This window comes from Ambystoma mexicanum, chromosome 3p (genome assembly GCF_040938575.1).
Source record: "Ambystoma mexicanum isolate Mex_15411 chromosome 3p, UKY_AmexF1_1, whole genome shotgun sequence".
NCBI classification, from domain to species: domain Eukaryota; kingdom Metazoa; phylum Chordata; class Amphibia; order Caudata; family Ambystomatidae; genus Ambystoma; species Ambystoma mexicanum.
In genome coordinates this window covers 672,329,736-672,353,124 of record NC_090925.1, presented here as the reverse complement: position 1 = coordinate 672,353,124, position 23,389 = coordinate 672,329,736, and positions in this window count along the sequence as shown.

Below are 23,389 nucleotides of genomic sequence, written 5' to 3'. Positions count from 1 at the left end.
CCAAATCAGTGGGAGATAAGATGCACTCTGAGCCAGTTTGGCACCCAAGTCTATATATAGATGTTAAAGAAAGCTGGCGCCAGTACACAACCCTGGCGTAATCCCTGAAAGGAAAGCTCAGGTTCAGACATTTCACTCCCCAAGTTTAACCAGATTTGTACCGGAGTATCATTATGTAGGTTTTTGATGATATTACTCAGAGACCAAGCCAAGTCTGATTAATTGTTTCCAAAGATTTTCTTGCTTCCACATGTTGAAGGCTCTGGTCAGGTCTATAAAGGCAAGTTGTAAGCCAAAGCCTGTCTTGTTAGCCTTTGTTGGAGAATGCATATAATTAAGGTAATCAGGGAGGTGCCCATGACTTTCCTAAAGGTCTATTGAATCTGGTCTCTACTGCACAATCCCTTAAAGCCATGGCTCTGGATTCTTTAATATGAGTGCCAAAAATACTTTACTGGAAGTATCTAGGAGAGCGCTGGGTGAATAGTTGGAAGGGATCTCTCTGCTCTCCCTTTTGAAGATAGAAAAAAGGAAGAAGGTCTTTCACGATTTAAGGGTGCAATGATGTAGAAGTATGTACTGTGATGAACCAGGAATGAGATGCAGACACAGAGGTCTCATAGTGCTTGCTATAGACCTTTATTGAAATAATAAAAGGGTTGAAAAATTCCTGACTGTCGCTGCTCTAGGAGGTATTTCTGTATCTCATCCAAAACTAAGGGCTGTCCAGTGTCAATATGTCCAAAACGAAATACTCTGTGTCCACAATCCTATCCTATCCCTCACACTTCAAAAGTAATTATAAGTTGCTAAGGGTATTGTTTCTGGCCTAGTAAGTGCGCAAATGTTCAAGTTCAAAAGAAATGAGAAACTCCCACAAAAAGGATCCAAAAGAACAGGATTCACAGATCCAGGGGATACCTCGGTCCCCCCGGTTTCTTCCCACATCACAGATAGTTCACTTTATGGGAATTAACCCTTTCTCCAGGTTTCTTTCCATAACACAAACAGTTCACTTCCTGGGACTGACTCCCTTCCCCGGTTATCTTTCCATAACACAAAACAGTTCTAATAAATCGAAATCTTAAGGGAATGTGCCTTCCTTATTATTCCCTTTTCTAAAAGAAATGATGTAACTTAAAAGGAGAGTCCCAGACATGCAGGATGCTTGGTATACTACCCTACCAACTTCTTTCCTCCTCAATATTTACTTCACATTCCCAGGCACATAAGCCTTCCTTGGTGCTTTCTTTTGTGTTGTTCACTTTCACTTTAATAAAGTTGACTTTGCCTGGTATACTCTTCTGCCAGGGCTTTTTCTTGTATACTTTGCTCTCACACTTGGGAACTTGTCTTTTCCTGGTAAACTCTCCTGTATATGTAGTTTTCTTTCCGCTTGCCCACAAAATAATATTTGCCCAATATCAATTTGACAACTCTTGTTTAACACAGTTTGTTTTGTTTTCTGTACTTTCAATGACTTGTTGTTTTTTTTTTTTTTTTTACATATGGGACCAGCCACCTGTTTGTGGTCAGTTTCAAATCCGCTTTAAACTCTTTACTGGCTTCACTTGGCATCTCTTTTGTTATTGGCGTGATACAGCATTCACCCTCAACCAACCCGTTAAACCAGTATCGTTCACTGGGATTATCGGATGCTTTCTCAAGGTGATGATAATGACTATGTGTTCCCAAGGTCTCTCGTGGTTCTGCGTTGTCTTTCCTTTTGAGTTGCTGACCCAGCTTGCAGTGCATCAGCTGCTGTTCATTTGCTGAGCATCATTGTGCATAATGCGGCTCCCACTGCTTCTCGCTTTCTGGCATGCTGACCGGCGTCTGTTCAGCTTGTGGCGGACCAAGCATATTTCCTTCCCGTTCCCGTTCTCCTTCTCCTTCTTATTCACCTCTGTCGGCTGGGGTGAATTTAAACTTCCTGGAAAGGTGGAGTGCCTTCCATAGACTAGACCGTTGCATTGGCTTCTTGATCTTAGTCATCCTCATTGCTCCAGTCCTCTTCCTCATCCTACTACTCCCAAATATATGAGATTAAAAAACAGTTGTGGGTATATACTTTGACAGGCATTATCAGTAAAGTGTATGGGTTACTCATGGGAGCTAGCACAATAAGCCATAAAGGCATGAGACATGGTGGGTATATCGCTAAAAGGTAAAGGAAGGTGTGTGTTTTCATCTGACAATGCCAAGCTATTCCCCCTGAGTGGCACCTCCCCCATGTGGTCCTCACTCATATAGCCACCCCCAGGGTCTGGATCAGGCAGTGGCTGCCATCCCCTGGCCACATGGGGAAAGGCTATCTTCTGGGAAGAAGTGATGACATCATTAGATTAATCACAGTACGTAAAACAAGAGAACAAAATTAGAGCGCACAACGGCCTGTTGTCCTTAATAATGATCAAGGCCAGCTCATTGGGGCCAAGTGCCTGTGGACGGTTGTCTCTTTTGAATTCTTTTTAAAATGTCTAGCTGGTCAGAGTTCAAGTGCCAAGCTTCCTTAGAGTTTGAAATAGGCATATGATTGATAGGAGATTCCACAGGGTCATAAATCTGAGCAAAGTGCTGCTCCAGGAGGATGCCTGAATGGTATTGGTCTCAGAATATGTCTGCCATTTCAGTTGGTTGTTACTGATTGCCCAGAAACTACTGTCTTATTTGGCACATAAAAGCTGCATCATGTATTTGGCATCTTGCTGGTACAGCATACTTCTATGTGCTTTTAACCAATTACTATGGGTGTTTGCGTTTGTAATTGTATTGATTCCATCTTTTTAGCCTTCCTAAGAATTCTAAACGCTTCCTTTAAGAGTCTGGTTTTGGTCCTGACCTCCTGATTACAACAATGCACTACTGTCTCTAGACGGGGCAGGCGGGGTACAGAAGCCTTGTATTTAGCAAACACTTTAGCCAGGGAATTTATCGAGGCTTCTACTTTAGGCTGGTTAATAAACATGCCTTTGTTTGCATATAATAGTTCAGTAAGACTGCCATTATATGTTAAGACATTGGGCCTCTTTACAACCCAGACGGTAAGTTCCCTACTTTACCACCATGGTGTAAACTCCGTTTACACCATGGTGGATGGCGGATTTACCGCCCCATTCCAAGGTGAGTGGGGCGGTGAATCCCCATTCCCCATTTACCCTTCCCCATTCCCATTTTTGCCCCACAGGGCATAATGGGAGTGGGAAAGGCGCTAATTACGGCACCGTAAATTACGGTGCCGTAATTAGCACCAAGGCGGGTTAGCGCCTTGCATTTTAACGCCTGCTAAAAGCAGGCGTTAAAATGGTAATCAGGCGTTAAGGGTTAACTGCGCCGACGGCGCCGTTAAACCCTTAACGCCTGGGTTGTAATGAGGCCCATTATGTGAATTGCATATTAATCTTGTAGCCTGAATGTTTACTACATCGGGTACAGTAACCATATGTGCATCTTGACTAAGGTTGACTCCAAGGATCAGTTGTAGGACTGCATGATCCCTAAGGGAGGAATCCACAATTGTGAAATCTTCACTTAAAGCAAACAAATGAGGTGATAGAAAAATGTAATCAAAAATAGATAGAGGTGAACCTCTTCTCCAGGTGGGTTTTGGTGGAAGATCGGATTTGAATTACCCCTTGGCCCGATCAAGCACCATGTCGTGAAAGAGTTATTTAAGTGCATTCCCCTATTTATGGAGCCCTACTGATACAGGGTCTCACAAACAATATATCACCCGTCAAAGAGTTAGACCAAAATTCCATACATGTTTTATTAGAATGGATAAACAAAGCTGTAGAAATAGTGGAGGGGTTCCAGTAAGAATTCATTAACATGCAATCACGCATAGAATCCAACGTATCGTCCCTCCATGCAATGTTTATGGCAAGATAAACGTTTTGTATTACATGTTAACTGTGAGGATGGGGTGTATTGCAACCGTATGTATTTTACATTTGTCTTTTGCTGGTGGACTACTTGATGAATACCTGTCTTTCTTTTGTGCTCTTATGCTTTCTTTCCTTGTGAATCCATCTTTCTTTTTATGTTATTGGTCGTCTGTCTTTTCTTTCTCCAGTGTGCGCCCTGAGGCCTTCGGGTTAATGGCGCAATACAAGAACATAGATAGATAGATAGATAGATAGATAGATAGATAGATAGATAGATAGATATAGATGGGGCCATGTCCTCAGTCTGTCCAGGTGCGGGCTGACAAGCCCTACACGTGCCTTGCGCTGGGGAACTGGACCACTTTGTTCAGGAAACCACACTTCCATGAGGCTTTGGGAAGCAGGCATATGGACACACGCACACGCACGTGCGTTACAGAGCTCCTTTTAAGGAGGGCGCTTGCCTGTGCAAAGTGCTGATTATACTTCCTGATGGGGCACGGGCGAGCTGCATGATCCTGAGTGGCGTATGTTCCCCAGATGCTCCAGCGGTGAAGGAGGCAACTCGCAGGACCTCCCTGTGCTGCAGCGGTGAGAAGCAGCTTGGAATAATAAACACGTGGGCTTCTTGAGAAACCCCAGTAGGATGACAGACTTCCACTGCAGGTTCCTCAACTACTTCAGAGCCACAACAGGGAGATACCCCATGCCTAACGGAGAGCATTTTTTCACCATCACTTATTCGCTCGAGCAGCCATTGGCGCCCCCGCATAAAATAAGTAACCATGCTTTCAATGACAAATGTTGGGAAACCCAGGGAAGAGCTTGTTAAACCTTTCAGTTATGGACTTTTTCTTTCTCGAGTGCACGAGTAATAACAGCCTGCGAAGTAACAGGGTGTTGGGCCACAGTGCAAGTCCGGAAGCCACTGGTAGAACACTGGCCAGGCAACCAGTGCAGTTTCAGTGTCAGCCAGGAAATCAGCAAGGGAGAGGAGGAGAAAAAGCGGACGCAAAGAGAAAGGTTTTGAGATGCTACCGGAACCGAAGATGATTCTCCTGAAGTTTCGGGGAGGCAGAGAGGCTGTTCCAGAGGGAGGCCCCAGCCTGAGAAAGAGATCTACCACCAACTCGTTGCTTGGAGAAGTGACTGACCCTGAGGGAATTGGAGGCAGATGAGCAAAGAGCTCGAGAAGGAAGGTATTTAGGAAGAGAGAGTTGAAGGTATTGAGGCCCCAGGCCCCAGAAGGCCTTGTGGACAATGCAGAGGGTTTTGAACTTAATCCTCACAGCCACTGGGAGTCAGTGCAGTGATAGTCAGACTGCATGGTTTACCAGTTGCCATTGTGTCCGATAGGGGATCACAGTTTACCTCACGATTTAAGCATGCTTTTTGCGCAATGGTTGGAATCCGCTGTGCACTTTCTACCAGTTAACGCCCTCATAAAGATGGATAGACAGAAAGAGTGAAACAAACTCTGGAGCAACACTTGCGATGCTTGTTAGCAGAGGAAGTTGATTCCTGGGTGAAAGCTCTATGTTTGGCAGAGTTCATATATAACATCTGTGAACATGTCTCCTTGAGAAGTACTCCTAATGTGTAATTGTATCGACAATATCAGAATATGATTCCTGAGATGTTGGCCACGTTTAATCGCCTCCCAGCATTAAGTGAGTGGAAACAGATGCATCTTAGAATACGTGAGAAAGCAGGCCAAAACCTAGAAAGGGCCAAGGTAACTTACAAGAGGAGAGCAGATTAGAAAAGATGAGCGTCTCCACAACATGTCACTGAGGATAGAGTCTGGTTGTCCACACAGAACATGCAATTGGTGAGATCAAGAAAATGTTTGCCCCATTTCATTGGGCCTTACGTAATTGAAAAATGTATCTCCAAAACTGCTGTGATTGTGATTGCCTGATACCATGAAGATTCACCCTGTGTTTCATGTATCTTTGGTCAAACCTGCACCAAACTGTGCCAAGGTCAAGAAACCGTTGGTTATTATGCCAGATGGTTCAGAGGAACATGAAATATGACCTATCGTGTACTCCAAGAAGCGGTATGGACTTGTGTGCTATTTGGCGGATTGGTCTAGGTATGGACATGAGGATTACTCCTGGGAACTCGCAGAAGCAGTACATGCACCGAGACTGGTAAGACAATTTCATTTTTCACAACCAAGACCACCTGGGAGGAGGGGTAAGGTGAGGATAGGGACCTGGCTGGGGTTCATAACACACTTATCCACAGTCGGTTGTGGCCGGAGTCACCAAGTGCGGGCTAACAAGCCCTGGAGGTGCCTTGTGCTGGGGGCCCAGACCACTTTGTTCAGAAAACCACACTTCCCATTAGGCTTTGGGAAGCAGGCATATGAAGGCATGCACACGTGTGTTAGTGAACTCCTTTTAATGAAGCTGCTCACCCATGCCAGGTGCTGATGATCCTTCCTGATGAGCCGCTGGAGAGCGGCGTGCACCGGACCAGCGTATGATTCCACAGGCAATGCAGCGGTGAAGGATGGCAATTCGCATGCCCTCCCAGGGCTGCTGCGGTGAGAAGCAGCTTGCAATAATAAAAGTGCAGTCTGCACGAGACACTCCTGCAGGGTAACGGACTTCCACTGGGGGTTCCTCAACTACTTCAGAGCCGAGACAGGGAGCCGACCCACGGCTACCGTAGAGCATTTTATTTTCACCTGCACTCATCCGCTGGGGTCAGCCATTGGCTCCTCAGGCATAAGATAAGTAACCATGGTGAATGAGAAATGTTGTGACATCCAGGGAAGTGCTTGTCAATCCTTCCAATTATGGACATATTCCTTCTCTAGTGCATGAATAATAACGGCATGCAAAGTTATAGCGAGTTGGGCCACAGTGCAAGTCCTGAAGCGACTTGTAGAACTCTAGCACTGGACGGCATTACGTTTGTCAGAGCTCTAAGGAACAGGTAGCTAGTATTCCAAGAACTAGGAATGACTGAGACTGGAAGTATCCAGGAATATGTGTTGTTAAAGAGTCTTTGTGTTCATGTTCGCTTCTTTTCATGCTGCTTGTAGGTGGTAGCTCCACCTTTCATGCTTCCATGTATTGTGCAACATTATGTTATTTGTTCCACTTGTGCTTTGATTATATGTATGACATGCCTGAGCACTAGGGGTCAGAGATAGGAGTAGAGAGTCAGAAATTAGGAGGTTATCTGTTATTTGTCCCATTCCTCATTTCCCCATTACCTACCCATTTATGTACCCTCACCCTCTTACCTGTTTCCCTAACTTCCCCCATACCCGTTCACATCTTCTCCCTAATTCTCTGCTGCGTGCTGTCCTGTTAGTCTCACATTAGGCACTTGTGCCAACAACGGTTGGATGCTTGTACTCCATTCGGCTTCTGTGGTCCGGGAGGAGTTGTCCGACTTCTCTCCCTAGTTTGACATTAACAGAATAATATGAACAGGGATCTTAGAGTTTAAAGGCATAAGAAGACCTCCTTTTGGTCTGTCAGTAATTCTCTGCCCGCAGGCTAATGGTAAACTATTAATTCATCTAATGCAAGTTACTTGAAGGCACACCATGTCTAAGGCATTAATTGATACATTGTTGATTCTTGTTGGTAATGTGTGTATCCCCTTGCATATTATGGGAGAAAAGGGCAAGAGACAAAGGGTCTGATTCATGGAATTATTTGCGCCAAAAAGAGGGATTTGTGCGCTATTCTGCCTGCACATCCCTGTTTAACAAATGGGGATTTGCGGGCAGAATGGCGCACAAATCCCCATTTTTCGGTGCAAATAATTCCATGAATCAGCCCTAAAATCTGCTGAGGAAGCCCTTGCTTTGTCATGAAGAACCATCGCCAAGGCACAGGCATTTCTGACCTACTGCTTGTCCAGTGGCCACTCCCTATCATTCACAGCATATACCGTCATTTTGCATGCACTGCTTTTGTCCAAACTATTGAGTTTTCTCGTGAGATTTGTCAGAGGGAACGGATTGTAAGTTTGCCGTCAGGGATCTTATCATCCTTTCTCAAATCATACACATCGTAGCCTAAGGATAACAAAGAATGGGCTTCCTCCACCAAATTAGCTACCAGTAAGTTTGATACAAAATGTATGACCATTCTATCATTTATGAAATTTGAAGTAAATTCAACTTGAAGTATGTCCCTTGAAGTTATCATTATTAGGCATGGGATCTCCGAAAATAGGCACAAAATGTTTTGTCTAGCTTAATTTAACACTAGTCTGCTTTTATCTGTAGTTCACTTACAAGATTCGTCATTCAGAATTCCCCGTCGATGGATCATCTACTATTTGCTTGGCTCTTTTTTCTGTCTCCAAAGGTTCTAAATGGCAGAGAGTTGGAGATTTTTAGGCAGAATCATATGCAGTACCCTTTGGGAACACCACATACAATTAAGACTACAAGTGTAAGTACAAAATCACCTTTGGTACAAGCATGTACTACACAGTAAAGTGGTAGCGATGGCTGAGCAGCCAGACTTATCTCAAGAGTAAAGTGAGTAGTATCAGGAGTTACACAAAGGACAACAATTACTATGGTTCAAACAAACAATGATTCAAGGTTTCTGAGTAAAAGAATACATATTTATTTAAACCATCAGTTATAAAACAGCTCACTAATATAAAGCAACAGAAAACCACAATCTTAATACACTACACACCACCCAATCAATTCTGGACAATTTAAGCCCAAAATGAAGTGTGAGCAAAATGGCACTCCAGCAATTTAAAAAGGGAGGGAAAGACAAGGTTATTCAAAATCAAGCAGCACCAACAAGTAATAGGCAGGGCAATCTAGAAAAGGCTTACTACAACTAAGATTCAAATCAATAGGCCTGGCCAATGTTAATGGTTCAGTGTCTTTGCAGAGGATCACACTGTTCAGAGTAGTTTGCGGTTAAGTCTTTGCCAAGAGTTCAAAACAAAGTTTGTCGGAAGAAAAGTTATTTAAAAGAGTAGAGAAGGACAAGCCCTCGGATAAGCAAAAGATTGAAAACACTTTCACTGTGGTCGGACGGAACGAACATCCGGATTTGAACAGTACCTTAGTAGAACAAGAATGCTGTAGCTGAGGCAGAAGTTCCTGTCAGGTCCAGCAGGCTCACGGTTCCTAAAGCGACTGTGGACTGGCAAGAAGGAGGAAGACTGGAGGGTCCTGCACTGCCCAGGGAAGAAACAAGCAAAGCGATGAATAAAAGGTGTGGTCCTTAAAACCCAAACAGGGTCCGGTGCTTCTAGCTATCCGGTTCACTGCAGCGATGCACAGCAAGTTCGACCAAGAGAGGGATGCCTTGCTTGGCATTTGGCGAACTGATTGGTCCCACCAGCTCAAGGGGCGAATATTCCTTGCAGATCTTCCCTGTCGTCGAACGTTCAGGCGATTCGGACCCGCAGCAGGGCTTCACCGGAAGGTTCAGTAGTTGCAGTAGTCCTATTCCTTCAGCTTCTCTTCAGTTCTCTTGATCCAGTGGCGACTCTGAGACCTGCTTTATATGCAATTTTCCCCCATTCACGCAGCCTGACTGTCAATCACACAGCAGGGTGGCTGTCCTGTAAGGACAGCCACCTAGCCAATCAAACTAGAGTGCAACTTGGGTCTCCTAGGAGACCCTGTGTAGGGGGCCTAAAACCCCTCCCTCACATCCTGTCCACCCAGACACTCAGGCGCCGAAGGAGGGCTTCTGTGCAGAAACCTGCCAAAGGACGGTGAACAAAGGAACCAAACCTGGTTTGGCTCGCAGAGTAAAACACGAGAAAGACCTTTACAAAAAGAAATGGCGAATAACCTAACCAGAATCAAATAAAATTAAAAGGGGTCCAGCAGATTAAAGTTTGAGGCTACCACCATAGCCTCTAACAGTACCAAGGCTATTTTCATAGTCTGCGGTAGGAAAAAAATGGTAGATACCACTGCCATCAGCCAAATCTTAGAGAAAGGGGAACGAAATAATGTTCCATGGGAAACAGACAAAAAAAGGGATAACTGTTAACACTCTCCAGTACTCTATGGAAGATAGTTTGTACTGGATCTGTACATTTAAAAAGACTAGTAAAGTCAATGGCAACTTTACATGTTCTGTGAGACAGTAGTCAGTCCAAGAAAATGGAGTTTAAAGTGGGAAGTCTAAAAAGACAAACTTGTGTCACTGCACTAAAGGTGCTGTGTGACACACAGTAAACAGATGATTCCTATGGAGTAGGTCAGACTCTACAGTCTATGGACACAAAAATGTGAAACACACATCAAAACACATGTACGAGTGGGAAAAAAGACTCACACTCTTACCGGGTACAAAAAAAAAGAAATCCTAGAAATCCAGCAAAGCTGCTGAGGGACTCAGTAGGTAAGGGAAATCATCCATTCTGGAGAATTCTCTCTAACACTTGCCCCCCCAGACTAAGGGACAGGAGGATTTAATCCACTCCTGGATTAATCTCTTTACTCTAGTCAGTTATAAACATCCTAGAGACACCATCAGCATTTTGGTGGTGACATCCTGCCCTGTGCTTAATGGTGAAATCAAACCCTTGCAGGCAGATTGACCATTTTAGTAGTTTAGGGTTCTCCCCTTTCATTTGCATTAACAATCTCAAGCGTTGGTGGTCTGTCTGAATCACAAAAAGTAGATCCTTACAAGTATGGTCTAAACTTCTTCAGAGACCACACAATAGCAAAGCATTCACGCTCTACAGTTGCCTACTTTGTTTCTAGTTCCTTCAGCTTCCTGCTGATAAAGGAAATGGGGTGCTCCCTACCTTTATCATCCAGTTGACTAAGGACTGCACCTATACCTGTATTGGAGGCATCTGTCTGCACAATGAAGGGTTGGTGATAATCAGGAGCTCTTAGGACTGGAGCTTGACAAAGAGCTTTCTTCAGGTTTTCAAAGGCTTGAGTGCACTCCTCATTCCATCTGAGCTTTTTAGGGAATTTTGGAGAAGAGACTACATTATAGGGAGAAGCTATGGTCCCATAGTTCTCTATGAAATTCCTGTAGTACCCAGTGAGACCTAGGAAGGCTCTCACCTGGGTTTGAGTAGTAGGGGTGGTCCAGTTTTGTACAGGTTGTACTTTGCTAGGCAATGGCCTTATTTCACCTCCTCCTACCTCATGACCAAGGTAGATCACTTTGCTCTGACCAATTTGGCATTTGCTCGCCTTTATGGTCAGATGGGTCTGTTCAAGAGCCTGCAATACATGTCCTAAGTGATCAATATGTTCTTTCCAAGTAGGGCTGAACACTGCAATGTCATACAAGTATGTGATGCAGAAGTCCTCCATCCCATTCAGAACTTGATTGTCTATCCTTTGGAATGTAGCAGGTGAATTTGTTAATCCAAAAGGCATAACCTTAAACTGGTAAAGGCCTGCTGGGGTTGAAAATGCAGTTTTCACCCTGGCATGGTCTGTCAGGGCTATTTGCCAATAGCCTGACGTCAGATCAAATGTACTGAGGTACTTGGCTGCACCAAGTTTATCCACCAGTTCATTTGTCCTTGGTAAAGGATGGGCATCAGTCTTTGTGAGTGCATTTAGCACTCTATAGTCCACACAGAATCTCAACTTTTTGGATCCTGCTTTGGTACTAGAACAACTGGACTAGACAATGGACTTGTAGATGGCTCTACAACCCTGAGATCAAGCATCTTGTTGACCGCTTCCTTTATTTGAGTTCTTGTATGTTCTGACATTCTGTAACCTCTGCTTTTCACAGGTAAACAGTCCCCAGTTAGAATTGCATGTTGGCCCCAAGGGGTCAAGCCTGGTGAAAGTGAAAACAGGGAGACAAACTGATTTAAGAGAAACTTGCACTCCTCCTGTTGTTCAGAAGTCAGATTAGAATAGAGAGTAACTCCTTCTATTTTCTCATCCAAAGGTTGGCTTCTGAGTAGGTCAGGTAGAGGTTCACTCTCCTCCTCCTCTTGAGCTGAAGTTAGAAGCAAAACTCCCACTTCTGGTCTCGAGACATATACCTTCAAACGGTTGGTGTGAAAGACTCTGGGAGCCTCCTTAGATCTGCCTAAGTCCACCAGATAGTTCACCTCTCCAAGCTTTCCCACAACCTTGAAGGGTCCTATCCATGTGTCCTGCAAGGCCCTCTGCCTTGTTGGCACCATAACTAGTACAAGCTAGTCTTGAACAAACTCGAATATGTTGGCTTTCTGGTCATGCCAATGTTTGACCAGAGCCTGACCTGTTTTTAAGTTATCACTAGCTTCTGCCATCCTGTGTGACATTCTCCTCTGGAGACCTATCACATAGTCAGTCACTTTGACTGGCTTGGGGAAGGAGCACTCTCCAACCCCTCCTTAATCAGGGCCAAAGGACCTCTGAATGGATGGCCATAAAGAAGTTCAAAGGTACTGTATCTAACTCCCTTCTGACGGACTTCTCTATAAGCAAAGAGTAGGCATCGCAGTAGAAGGTCCCACTTTCTTTTAAGAGGTTCCTCTAAAACACCTATCATGCTCTTCATAGTACGATTAAACCTCTACAACAGCCCATTTGTTTGTAGATGGTAGGCTGTAGAGAACTTGTAAGTGACACCACAGTTTTTCCACATGGCTTGCATGTAGTGGGACATACAATTGGATCCCCTGTTGGATATCACTTCCTTAGGAAACCCTACTCTGGTAAGAATACCAAGTAGAGCCTTAGCAACAGCCTGAGCTGTAACAGTTCGCATAGTTATCACCTCAGGATATCTAGTAGAATGGTCTACTACAACCAGGATAAACCTGTTTCCTGAAAATGTGGGAGGGTCAGGGGACCAACAGTGTTGATGCCCACCCGCTCAAATGGAACTCCCACCATTGGGAGATGCACCAATGCTGCCACATTCTTTGCTCCACTCTTTCCAGAGGTGTGGCGAGTGTGAGGGCTCCTCCAGAATTTGTCAACATCTGCATCCATTTTAGGCCAGTAGAAGTATAAAGAGAGCCTTTCCTTGGTCTTTTTGAAATTCAAGGGACCAGCCAAAGGTATCTCATGGGCCAACTGTAGGAACTGGAGTCTGTTTTCTAGGGGCACCGTCTTTTGTAGTCCCCAGGGATAGACTCAGTCTGTTCACTGTAGAAGAGGCCACTTTCCCAGAACAACCTTTGCTTCCCAGGCTCTTGCCCATCGAGCAGAGAAGCTGCCTGTAGGCAAAGACCTTCAAGAGTAGGACACACTCTTTGTCCTTTGCTGAAGTCTGCCCTGTTGGTTCCACCTTCTGCCAGTATAGACTGCAGCTCAGGATGGTCAACAGGATCCGATCTCCAACTAGAATAATGTCTTCTTCCAGATCTGATTCCTCAGAGACTGGATCAACCACGCAGGGCTGTACCTCAGACTCAGCCTCAGAAGGTGGAGGAGTCACAGGTGTGACTTTGGACAATCTTGGGGATTTCCTTGTTGGTAACACATGGATGCTATCTGCTTTCTTCTTGGAGATCTTAGGTTTCCCCTTTGCCTCTTTCTTTCCCGAAATAGCAGTGAGCAAGTCCTGTGGACTGGGGGTGATAGTTCCCTCTATCAAGTCCCCTGGAGAGCCTCTCAAGGTCCTCTCCCTTGCAGACCTAGAGAGCTCCTGTCTCCTTTTACTGGGAGGCCTGTGGGTACTGGACACGACTCCAAGAGTTTTCTGGTCATTACCCAACAGGACTCTCCCAGGCACTTCACTCTGCACACTAAGAGGTATCTTGACAGTCATTTCATTGCACTGGATGAGAGCTGATAACTGGGGAAGCATTTGCACAGGGTCTCCAGCTAACTTGGTTAGGTGTTTGAGTGCCTTAGCAACATCCTCTACCTTGAAACATGATTCATCAACCCCAGTTATGCTGGCTCCAGTGTCTCTGATGGCAGGGGGTTCCTGGCCATTCATAAGAATACTATCTTTATAATACTCTTTAGTGCTATCTGGGATAGACTCATAGACATCTAAATTATGTTGTTCCCACAAACCCAGGGACACAAATGATACACTAGATGAGACTCTCATGGGTTCATCAGCCAGTCGGTGAAAGTTAGCATTTGCCATACGTACTTCTTCCTCTGGAGAGAAGGCTAAGGAGATAGTGTGGAACTCTGAAGGTTTACCCTTACATCTGGGATCCCCTCTCACATGGTCAGTTGGCCTACAAACATAATATTTCCCAAATGCTTTGATGAATGGGGGCATGTTCTGACCTCCTTCTGGTTTTGGTCCAGAAGGTACACTAGCCTAATTTGGTTTCCCTTGTGGCTTACACTTATTTTGTTGTGTGGGGCCCTCTTTTGGATTGGAGGTATTAGAATTCTCCTTGTTATCTTTCTTTGGCTGCTTTCCCTCATCCTTCTTATGAGTTGCCCCAGCATCCTTGTGAGTAGCCCTGTCGGCAGCCTACAAGTCAGCAGCCTTAGCTACCTTCTTTGGATCTATCTCCTTAGAATCAGCCAAGTGCTGTCTGAGCTCAGAAGAGCAGACATCATAAATTGACTCCAACATAAGAAGATTTCTCATACCTTCATAAGTGTTTACTCTGTAACCCTCAACCCAACCATCTAAGTTTTTCAAACATTCACATATCCAGGTAGCCCAAGGAGTACCATCATGCTTTTTGAGGGTCCTAACCCTTTTAAGGTACTGGGAAGGGGTCTTCCCAAATCTAGCATTTAAAGCTAGCTTCACACACTCATAATCCATCCTATCCACCTCCCCCAACTCCATCACAACATAAGATGCAACAGTGGGTAGCCTAGAGAAGAGCCAAGGAAGCAACTAATTCCCTCTAATGTCTTGAATTCCATGGTTATACTCACACATTGCCAACCAATCCAAAATATCAAGCTTAGCCTAATACATACCTACAATTTCTTCAGGGATATGGGTTCTCTTAGGACTGGAAGACCCAAAAGACTCTGGGAGAGAAGCATGCTCAATAGACAACATTTTCATTTCTAAGGCATGGTTCATATCCATTTCTCTGAGCTTAAGTTCTTGATTCTTTCGTTCAGTTTGAACATTAATACATTTGAATTCCAGTCCAAGCCTCATCTTTTCTAGAGCAATTAATTCAGGACTGAGTGCAGGACCTGTAGGGGTCCCAGTGGACAAAGGTTGAGGTTGCTGAGCAAGCAGAGGAGCAATAGGGCCTACATTGTGAGACACATCTAGCTCATCAATAATAATTGACACATTATCATCCTCATTATTTTCCACATTTGCTGGAGGGTTCGGTATTTCAGACCCTCTCTCCAGACTTTGTTTCTCTAACAACTTTTCAATTAATTCTGACATTTTGCCTTTAACAGAGATGCTCCTTTATCTACACAGATTTTTCAGATAATAAACAGTGTAACTAAGGATGGTCTCCTTACTGTTGCTTTCCATATAAGACATGATTAAAATTTATTTTAGTGGTGTTTAGCCTTGTGGTTAATTGAGCCAAGGTAACAGCAGCCCTCTAAGTGTAATCGCTATACTTTATCTTCACCAATGTACACCAGTGTTAGGCAGAATCATATGCAGTACCCTTTGGGAACACCACACACAATTAAGAATACAAGTGTAAGTAAAAATTCACATTTGGTACAAGCCTGTACTACACAGTAAAGTGGTAGCGATGGCTGAACAGCCAGACTTATCTCAAGAGTAAAATGAGCAGTATCAGGAGTTATACAAAGGACGACGATTACTATGGTTCGAACAAACACTGATTCAATGTTTCTGAGTAAAAGAATATACATGTATTTACACCATCAGTCATAAAACAGTTCAGTAATATAAAGCAGCAGAAAATCACAATCTTAATACACTACACACCACCCAATCAATTCTGGACAAGTTAAGCTCAAAATGAAGTTGAGCAAAATGGCACTCCAGCAATTTTAAAAGGGAGGGAAAGACAAGGGGCCTCATTACGAGGTAGGAGGTAAGGGATTACCGGCACCGGTAAGGGTGCCGGTGCCAGTAATCCCTTAACTCCATATTCCGAGGTCCCTTAGCGGGTCCCTTCCTTAACGCCTGGTCTTACCAGGCGTTAAGGACGGGACCCGCTAAGGGACTTCAGAGCTAATAGCGGGACCGCAAATTGCGGTACCGTTATTAGTCACTTCCCCATTCCCATTGAGCCCTACGGGGGCTAAAGGGGTAGCCGTGGCGCTAACAGCACCATGGCTACCTCCTACCTCGTAATGTGGCCCAAGGTTATTCAAAATCAAGCAGCACCAACAAGTAATAGGTAGGGCAATCTAGAAAAGGCTTACTACAACTAGGATTCAAATCAATAGGCCTGGACCAATATTGATGGTTCAGTGACTTTGCAGAGGATCACACAGTTCAGAGTAGTTTGTGGTTAAGTATTTGCCAAGAGTTTGAAACAAAGTTAGTTGGAAGAAAAGTTATTTAAAAGAGTAGAGAAGGACAAGCCCTCGGATTAGTGAAAGATTTAAAACACTTTCACTGGGGTCGGAGGGAACGAACGACCGGATTTGAACAGTACCTTAGTAGAAGAAGAATGGTGTAGCTGAGGTAGAAGTTCCTGGCAGGTCCTGCAGGCTCACAGTTCCTGAAGCGACTGTCGGACTGACAAGAAGGAGGAAGACTGGAGGGTCCTGCACTGCCCAGGGAACAAAACAGCAGCAGAGCAATAGGACAAATAAAAGGTATGCTCCTTAAAACCCAAAAAGGGTCCGGTCCTCCTGGCTATCCAGTTCACTCCAGCGATGCACAGCAAATTTGACCAGGAGCCGGAGGCCTTGCTTGGTGTTTGGGGAACTGGTTAGTCCCACCAGCTCAAGGGGAGAAGATTCCTTGCAGATCTTCCCTGTCGTCGAAGTTTCAGGTGATTCAGACCCACAGCAGGGCTTCACCGGGAGGTTCAGTAGTTGCAGTAGTCCTCTACCTTCAGCTTCTCTTCATTTCTCTCAATCCAGTGTTGACTCTGCCTTCCAAGTCCCACAGACCTGCTTTTTATGCAGTTTTCCCCCATTCACACAGCCTGGCTGTCAATCACACAGCAGGGTGGTTCTCCTGGCAGGACAGACACATAGCCAATCAAACTAGAGTGTGACTTGTGTCTCCAAGGAGACCCTGTGCAGGTGGCCTAAAACCCGTCCCTCACATCCTGTCCACCCAGACACTCAGGCACCTAAGGAGGGCTTCTGTGCCGAAGCCTGTCAAAGGACGGCGAACAAAGGAACCAAACCTGGTTTGACGTGCAGAGTAAAACACGAGAAAGACCTTTAGAAAAAGCAATGGTGAATAAACCCAACCAGAACCAAATAACATTAAAAGGGGACCAGCAGATTAAAGTTCAAGGCTACCACCATAGCCTCGAAAAGTACATAGGCTATTTCATAGTCTGTGGTAGGAAAGAAATGATAGATAGGGGAACAAAATAATGTTCCATGAGAAACAGACAAAAAGGGATAACTATTAACCATTTCCAGTACTCTATGGAAGATAGTTTGTACTGGGTCTGTACATTTAAAAAGATCAGTAAAGTCAATGGCAGCTTTACATGTTATGGGAGAGAGTATTCAGTCCCAGAAAATTGAGTTTAAAGTGAGAAGTCTAAAAAGACAACCCTGTGTCACTGCACTAAAGGTGATGTGTGACACGCAGTAAAAAGATGATGCCTATGGAGTAGGTCAGACTCTACAGTCTATGGACACAAAAATGTGAAACACACATCAAAACACATGTACGAGTGGGAAAAAAGACTCACACTCTTACCGGGTACAAAAAAAAAGAAATCCTAGAAATCCAGCAAAGCTGCTGAGGGAATCTGTAGGTAAGGGAAATTAGCCATTCTGGAAAATTCTCCCTAACAGAGATATTAGTCAAATGCTGTACATCATCCTCTAGAGCCTTGACCAGCACATGGGGTATCCCCCCAGGTTGTTCACAATGTGTGGAGAGGGGTTGCAGATTTCCTGTAGATGGATTGTTTACTTTTACCTTGGCTCTTATTTCCACAAGGGTTCTAAATGGTGTGGAGTAGGAGATAATAGGCGAATGCCTACAACCTCCTCCTGAGCCTTAACTGGCACTCGTGATAGCCTCTCTGGTAGTTCAGAGTATGTAGAGAGCTGAGACAAGTTGTAGAGCTAAGGCTCAAGCTCTCCTTCTACATCCTTATTTGCTGGAAGCACATAATGCATTATTGACCTCTTTGCAGATTGTACCATATTGGAAGTGGCAGCGCACCATTTTTTCCCCGTGGAACATCCACAAAATGTATCGGGTTTTCTTTGTGACATTTCTTTTTATTATGGAGTCTTCCAGTAGAAACATGCTGGATTGTTTGATCCTTTGCCGAGGCGTCCATAATGAGGCTTTCAATTTCCTAAAAGTGTCCTTGAGCCCCTATAATTGCGGGTTGGAATATTTTTTAAGTTTTTTGTTTTATTGTGGCTTCTCCTCCCTTTTTGTTAGACGTGGTGTGTTGGGTCTTTATTCGCTCAATACCCTTTGTTGTCCTTCCTTCTACCGGTGGAATTCAGTTACATTTAAAAAAGGGGAATCTAGGCAGTAGGCACGCAGCCCCTTGCTCATATGGGTGTAGCACAGGCGACTATGGTCCTTTTGTAAACCAGCACAGGTAACGTTCCTCTGTTACGACCTTTCTAGTTCTACCTGCTGCAGTTTCTCAGCACGAATGTATCCTTCCAAGAAAGTGACCAACAAGGTTTCTTTTTGTGCTTTCAATTCAGCTTGAATGTTTTTCGTATAGTTTGACCAACGGATCCGGTGCAAAATGAGTAAACCTGACATCTATGCGTGGCAGCACCATTTACAATAATGTTGTGTCTAATGGAGATGCTTTTTACTTGTGTAAAAAGTATGCGGATTTCAAAGGAAAGTAAAAGGGAGGTGAAAACATAACCCCCTTCAAAAACAACAAAAATGTGCTGGCGCATGAATGGGGGCATTAAGACAGACATAATAAAACTGTCTCAGCTTTTTTCTTCAGAGCAAATGGTGCAATGCTAATAGATAGCATAAAAATACTAATAAATAGAGGAACAGAATGATCCCGACTTCCATGAGGGGATACTGGATTAATGAATATTTATAATCCTTTGAAATGCAATATACAATTTCTATCTTAGAAGAACCTTGCACTGGAAGAGACTGAAAATAAAGGCTCAGTTAATTACCCGGATGAATAGAGACAGAAATCCTCTAATATAATGAATAACTAAGTATCGTGTTTTTTAAGCACAAAAAGGAACTGTGAGTGCTAGCAATATTTTGTGTTTTACTTAAAGCTCTGATAGTACAGCTTGACCCAAAATGGGCACAACTCAGCCATGATTAGTAATATGACACAGCTTAGCCTCAGCAAGCCATGGTTGGTTGGCATGGACAATACGTTGCCATTAGGCTGTGCATGTGTGACATACACTTCCGCTCAAGCTGTGGACACCTTTACGCATGAAAAAGTGGCATATCGCACATAAAGGCAGGTCTCTGTCTCAGCCGATGCCTTGAATAGATGCCACATAGGTGCCAGCTACCATGTAGTGACCACATCTACCTCACATGGGGAATGCGTCACATGCGTTGGAGGAATGGAAATGTAGAAGCAGGCATACGGTGCTGCTGTTAACAGTGGTCGGCCCTCAAGGTCAGGGGATGTTCCATTAGGAAGTGCTTTGCATAATAGTAACTGACTAAATATGCCTTAATTATATATTTTTTTGTAAAAGCTGGTGAATAATCTGGCATATCTGTGCCAGGGAGCTCATTTCTCAGGACAGGGATACTCTGATAGTTTCTCTGTTTTTCTACATCTAATTCAACTAAATGCTGCCACCTTGATCGGAAATGTGGTTGTACATGCATCTCTTACAATGCAGAACAAATGCAATAGCATCGCTGTAGTTTAAATTACAATTCAATGATGGCATTGTATGTCGAAATTAATTTCGAGACCGGCATCGTTTTGATCAATTGCAATTTCAATATCAAGATAAGTATTTTTTTTCTTTTCCAGAATGTAAGGCTGCATTCATTACCCTTTGACATTTAACCATTTAGTTAAAAGAATAAACTGACGAAATTGTGCTTAACATCTTTAGTCAATTAACTAATGCACACAAATAAATCATTCGTCAGTTATCCAGCCAGGCAAACGGCCCATTTATTAATAGATTGTTGCTAACTGGGATGTGATCATTTTTCACTTGGGAAGACAATAATTCACACAAGTTCACATATACAAATGGAATCAACAATTGTGCATTAAGCTTGCCTCTTTGGAATATATCTTATTTTTAAACTAAGTTATTCATTTTGCTAAAAATTAAAAAGGTGGCTTGTTCAGTTGTACAGTATAAATATAATCATTAAATTAAATGCATCCTGTTTGAAAAATTCCCAAATATTAATAAAATCAATGTCAAATAAAGTGTTGCAATAATCATATGCTCACTAATGGGAGTCATATTCCACATTGTCACATATTTACCTGAGGCCTAAAGAGTTTGCAGCTAACAAAAAAGCCCTTGCAGGACAAGGTCGCCGTGTTGAGCGATGCAGGTGCGCAGGCGATGCATCCCGATGATATGTAGCACGCATCGCACGTCCACGCTTCCAAACCTGTACTGAGGATCGGACCCTCTGTGGCAAAGCCCTCATAGGACAAGGGCGTAGTGTTGAGTGACACAGGTGCACAGGAGATGCTGAACGACAATACGTAGCATGCATCATACGTCCACGCTTCCAAGCCTTTAAGAACCAAGGATTGGACATTCTGTGGCAAAGCCCTCGCAGGACAAGGCCACAGTGTTCAGAAACGCAGGTGCATAGGAGACGCTGTCTGATGATAAGTAGAGCACATTGCATGTACACACTTCCGAGCCTTTAAGAACCGAGGATCAGACTCTCTGCGGCAAGGCCCTCGTAGGACAAGGCCACAGTGTTGAGCAACACAGATGAGCAGGAGATGCTACCCAACAATATGGAACATTCATCGCACGTCCATGCTTTCGAGCCTTTAAGAATCGAGGATCAGACCCTCTGCAGCAAAGCCCTTGCAGGACAAGGCCGCAGTGCCGAGTAACGCAGATACACAGGAGATGCTGCCCAATGATACTAAACATGCATCTCACGTCCAAGCTTCTGAGCCTTTAAGAACCGAGGATCGGAAACTCTACAGCAAAGCCTTTGCAGGACCAGGCCGCAGTGAACACATCACCCTTTAAAACGAGGTAACAGTATCTGAGATGGATGGGGATGCAGATCTTACTCATACATCAATAATCAGACCGACTCAGGAAGTTGGCAAAAACAGAACTGTTTTAATTGCAATTGTCTAAAACAGTGAGTAAAACGGGAATCAACGGATGCTGCACAGTCATAAGCCTTTCAACGATTTTCATGAAAAAACACAGTTATATAGTAAAAACATATCATGAGTGATGTCCTACTACGTGGACATCCTTGTCCCTGTCATGAGGATCTGCATCAAGCCTGCCTTCAAGCGCAACACCTGGTATGACTCCAAGCCAGCATCTCTGAAATGCAAGCGTAGAGTTGCTGAGCGGAAGTGGTGGGCATCAGGCACATTCTCTGACAGACTGGCCTGCTGCCTATTCCAAAGACAATACAGACACTCCATATGCTTCAAGAAGAGGGCCCATACCCAAACCTGCATCTCTAGGGCCCCTAACAACACAGGCAAACTGTTTAAAACCTGCAAGGAACACTCCAATCCTAATGCAGTCTCCAATCTCCCCTGCCATCCCTGACCCTCTGTACTTCACTGGCCTCCCACATCTTAACCAAAACACAGGACATCCTGTCCCCACTCTCCTCTACTCCCCTTCCTCTTTCCTCCATAGCTCTCAGGGCTCCCTTGGCCCCCATGCCCTCCTTCCCTCCTACTGTCCTCTTTCTCGCCCATAGCACTGGATGAGGTTTCTAGACAAGTCCATTCTAGGAAAGTCTCCTCCAAACAGGTGCTCCCCTGCTCCACCAAAACTATCAAGGACAACATTGCCTCCCTTGTGCCAGCCTTGGCTGATTTCTGTTATCACTCCTTGCCACTGGCTCCTTCGGCTACCCCTCAAGCACTCCCTTGTGCATTCTCTCCTCAAAAAGCCCTCTGCCGACCCCTCCTGCCCAATTAACTACCGCCCTATCTCCACTAACCCTTTCCTGGGCAAACTCCTGGAGCAGCTGGTCATCTCGGAACTGATCCAACAACTGAATCTGTTGGTTGTCACCACGACCAGCAGTCTGGCTTCAGAGCAGCTAGAACTACGGAAACTGCTGCTTCTGAACACCCATGAAGACGTACACTCAAATCTCCATTACAACTCTCCATCCATACTCATCCTTCTGGATATTTCCATAGCCTTCAACACGGTCAATCATGCCACCCTGATGTATTGGCTCCATGATGCTCTTGGCATCACGGGCCTGGCACTAGATTGGTTGACCTCAGTCCGCTCTGACCGACCTTTCCAGGTTCAACTGGGCCCTTTTCTCTCGTCATCTCATTCTCCACCTGCGGCATCCCTCAAGGCTCTATCCTCATGTCGTGGCTCTTCAACATCTACCTTACCCACTGGGCAACCTGATCTCCTCCTCCTCTCCTCACTTCCAGTGTTATACAGACGACATGAAGCTCTCCTTTAAGCTCCCTCTACTACATCATTATCCTCCTCTCTCATCCCTGACTATCTGTGTCACAATCACACTTTCTAGGGGAGATTGACACTCTCCCCTGAACCACAGAAGCCGAATGAATTCGACCCTCCCACCGTGGTTGGCACAGGCACCTGATAGATATAATACAGGTCACCACGTGCAACCAATGGGGGGAAGGGGAATTAGGGAGAGGTTATGGATGGGTTGGGGGACACTGGGAAAAGGTTAAGGGAACACTTAAGTTGAATAGGGAAGGGGAAGCACAGGGAAAAAACCCTAACCTATCTAAACATATGCATACCCTTCCCTATACTGAAATACTGGAATGCATGTAATCATGAGATAAACATACACAATATACCTGTTCCCTGCCTGTACCTGATTAAGTACACCTTAATACATGTACTAGACCATTACAACACACATGATGAACATATTGCAATAAGCATAATGAAACAAACAAATGGGGATCTTCCCAATATGATAGGACAACAACGCATGGCCCCTTGGGCAGGCATAAGGAACAATCAATAAACATAAATAGCATTCATAAACCAGTACTAGTTTGCAGGACTAGTTGGACTTTAATCGATGCCCACACACATACTCTCCTGCGGTGCAGGTTGCTTATTTATCCGCGTGTTAAACCGAATGGCTTAGCACTTTACAGTTCGTACATTTCCTGTTTGAAAAAAATGTTCCAGATAACATTAAGCAAAATAGAGCAGGCCCTGATCATTGGACCGTCTAATAATCACTCCCCTAGACGTTTCATCTGGAATACCAAGCTAGCACATGTACAGCCAGGCCCTCCTGGTACTTATCTGAAGTGCGGGGAGCCCCGTGGGA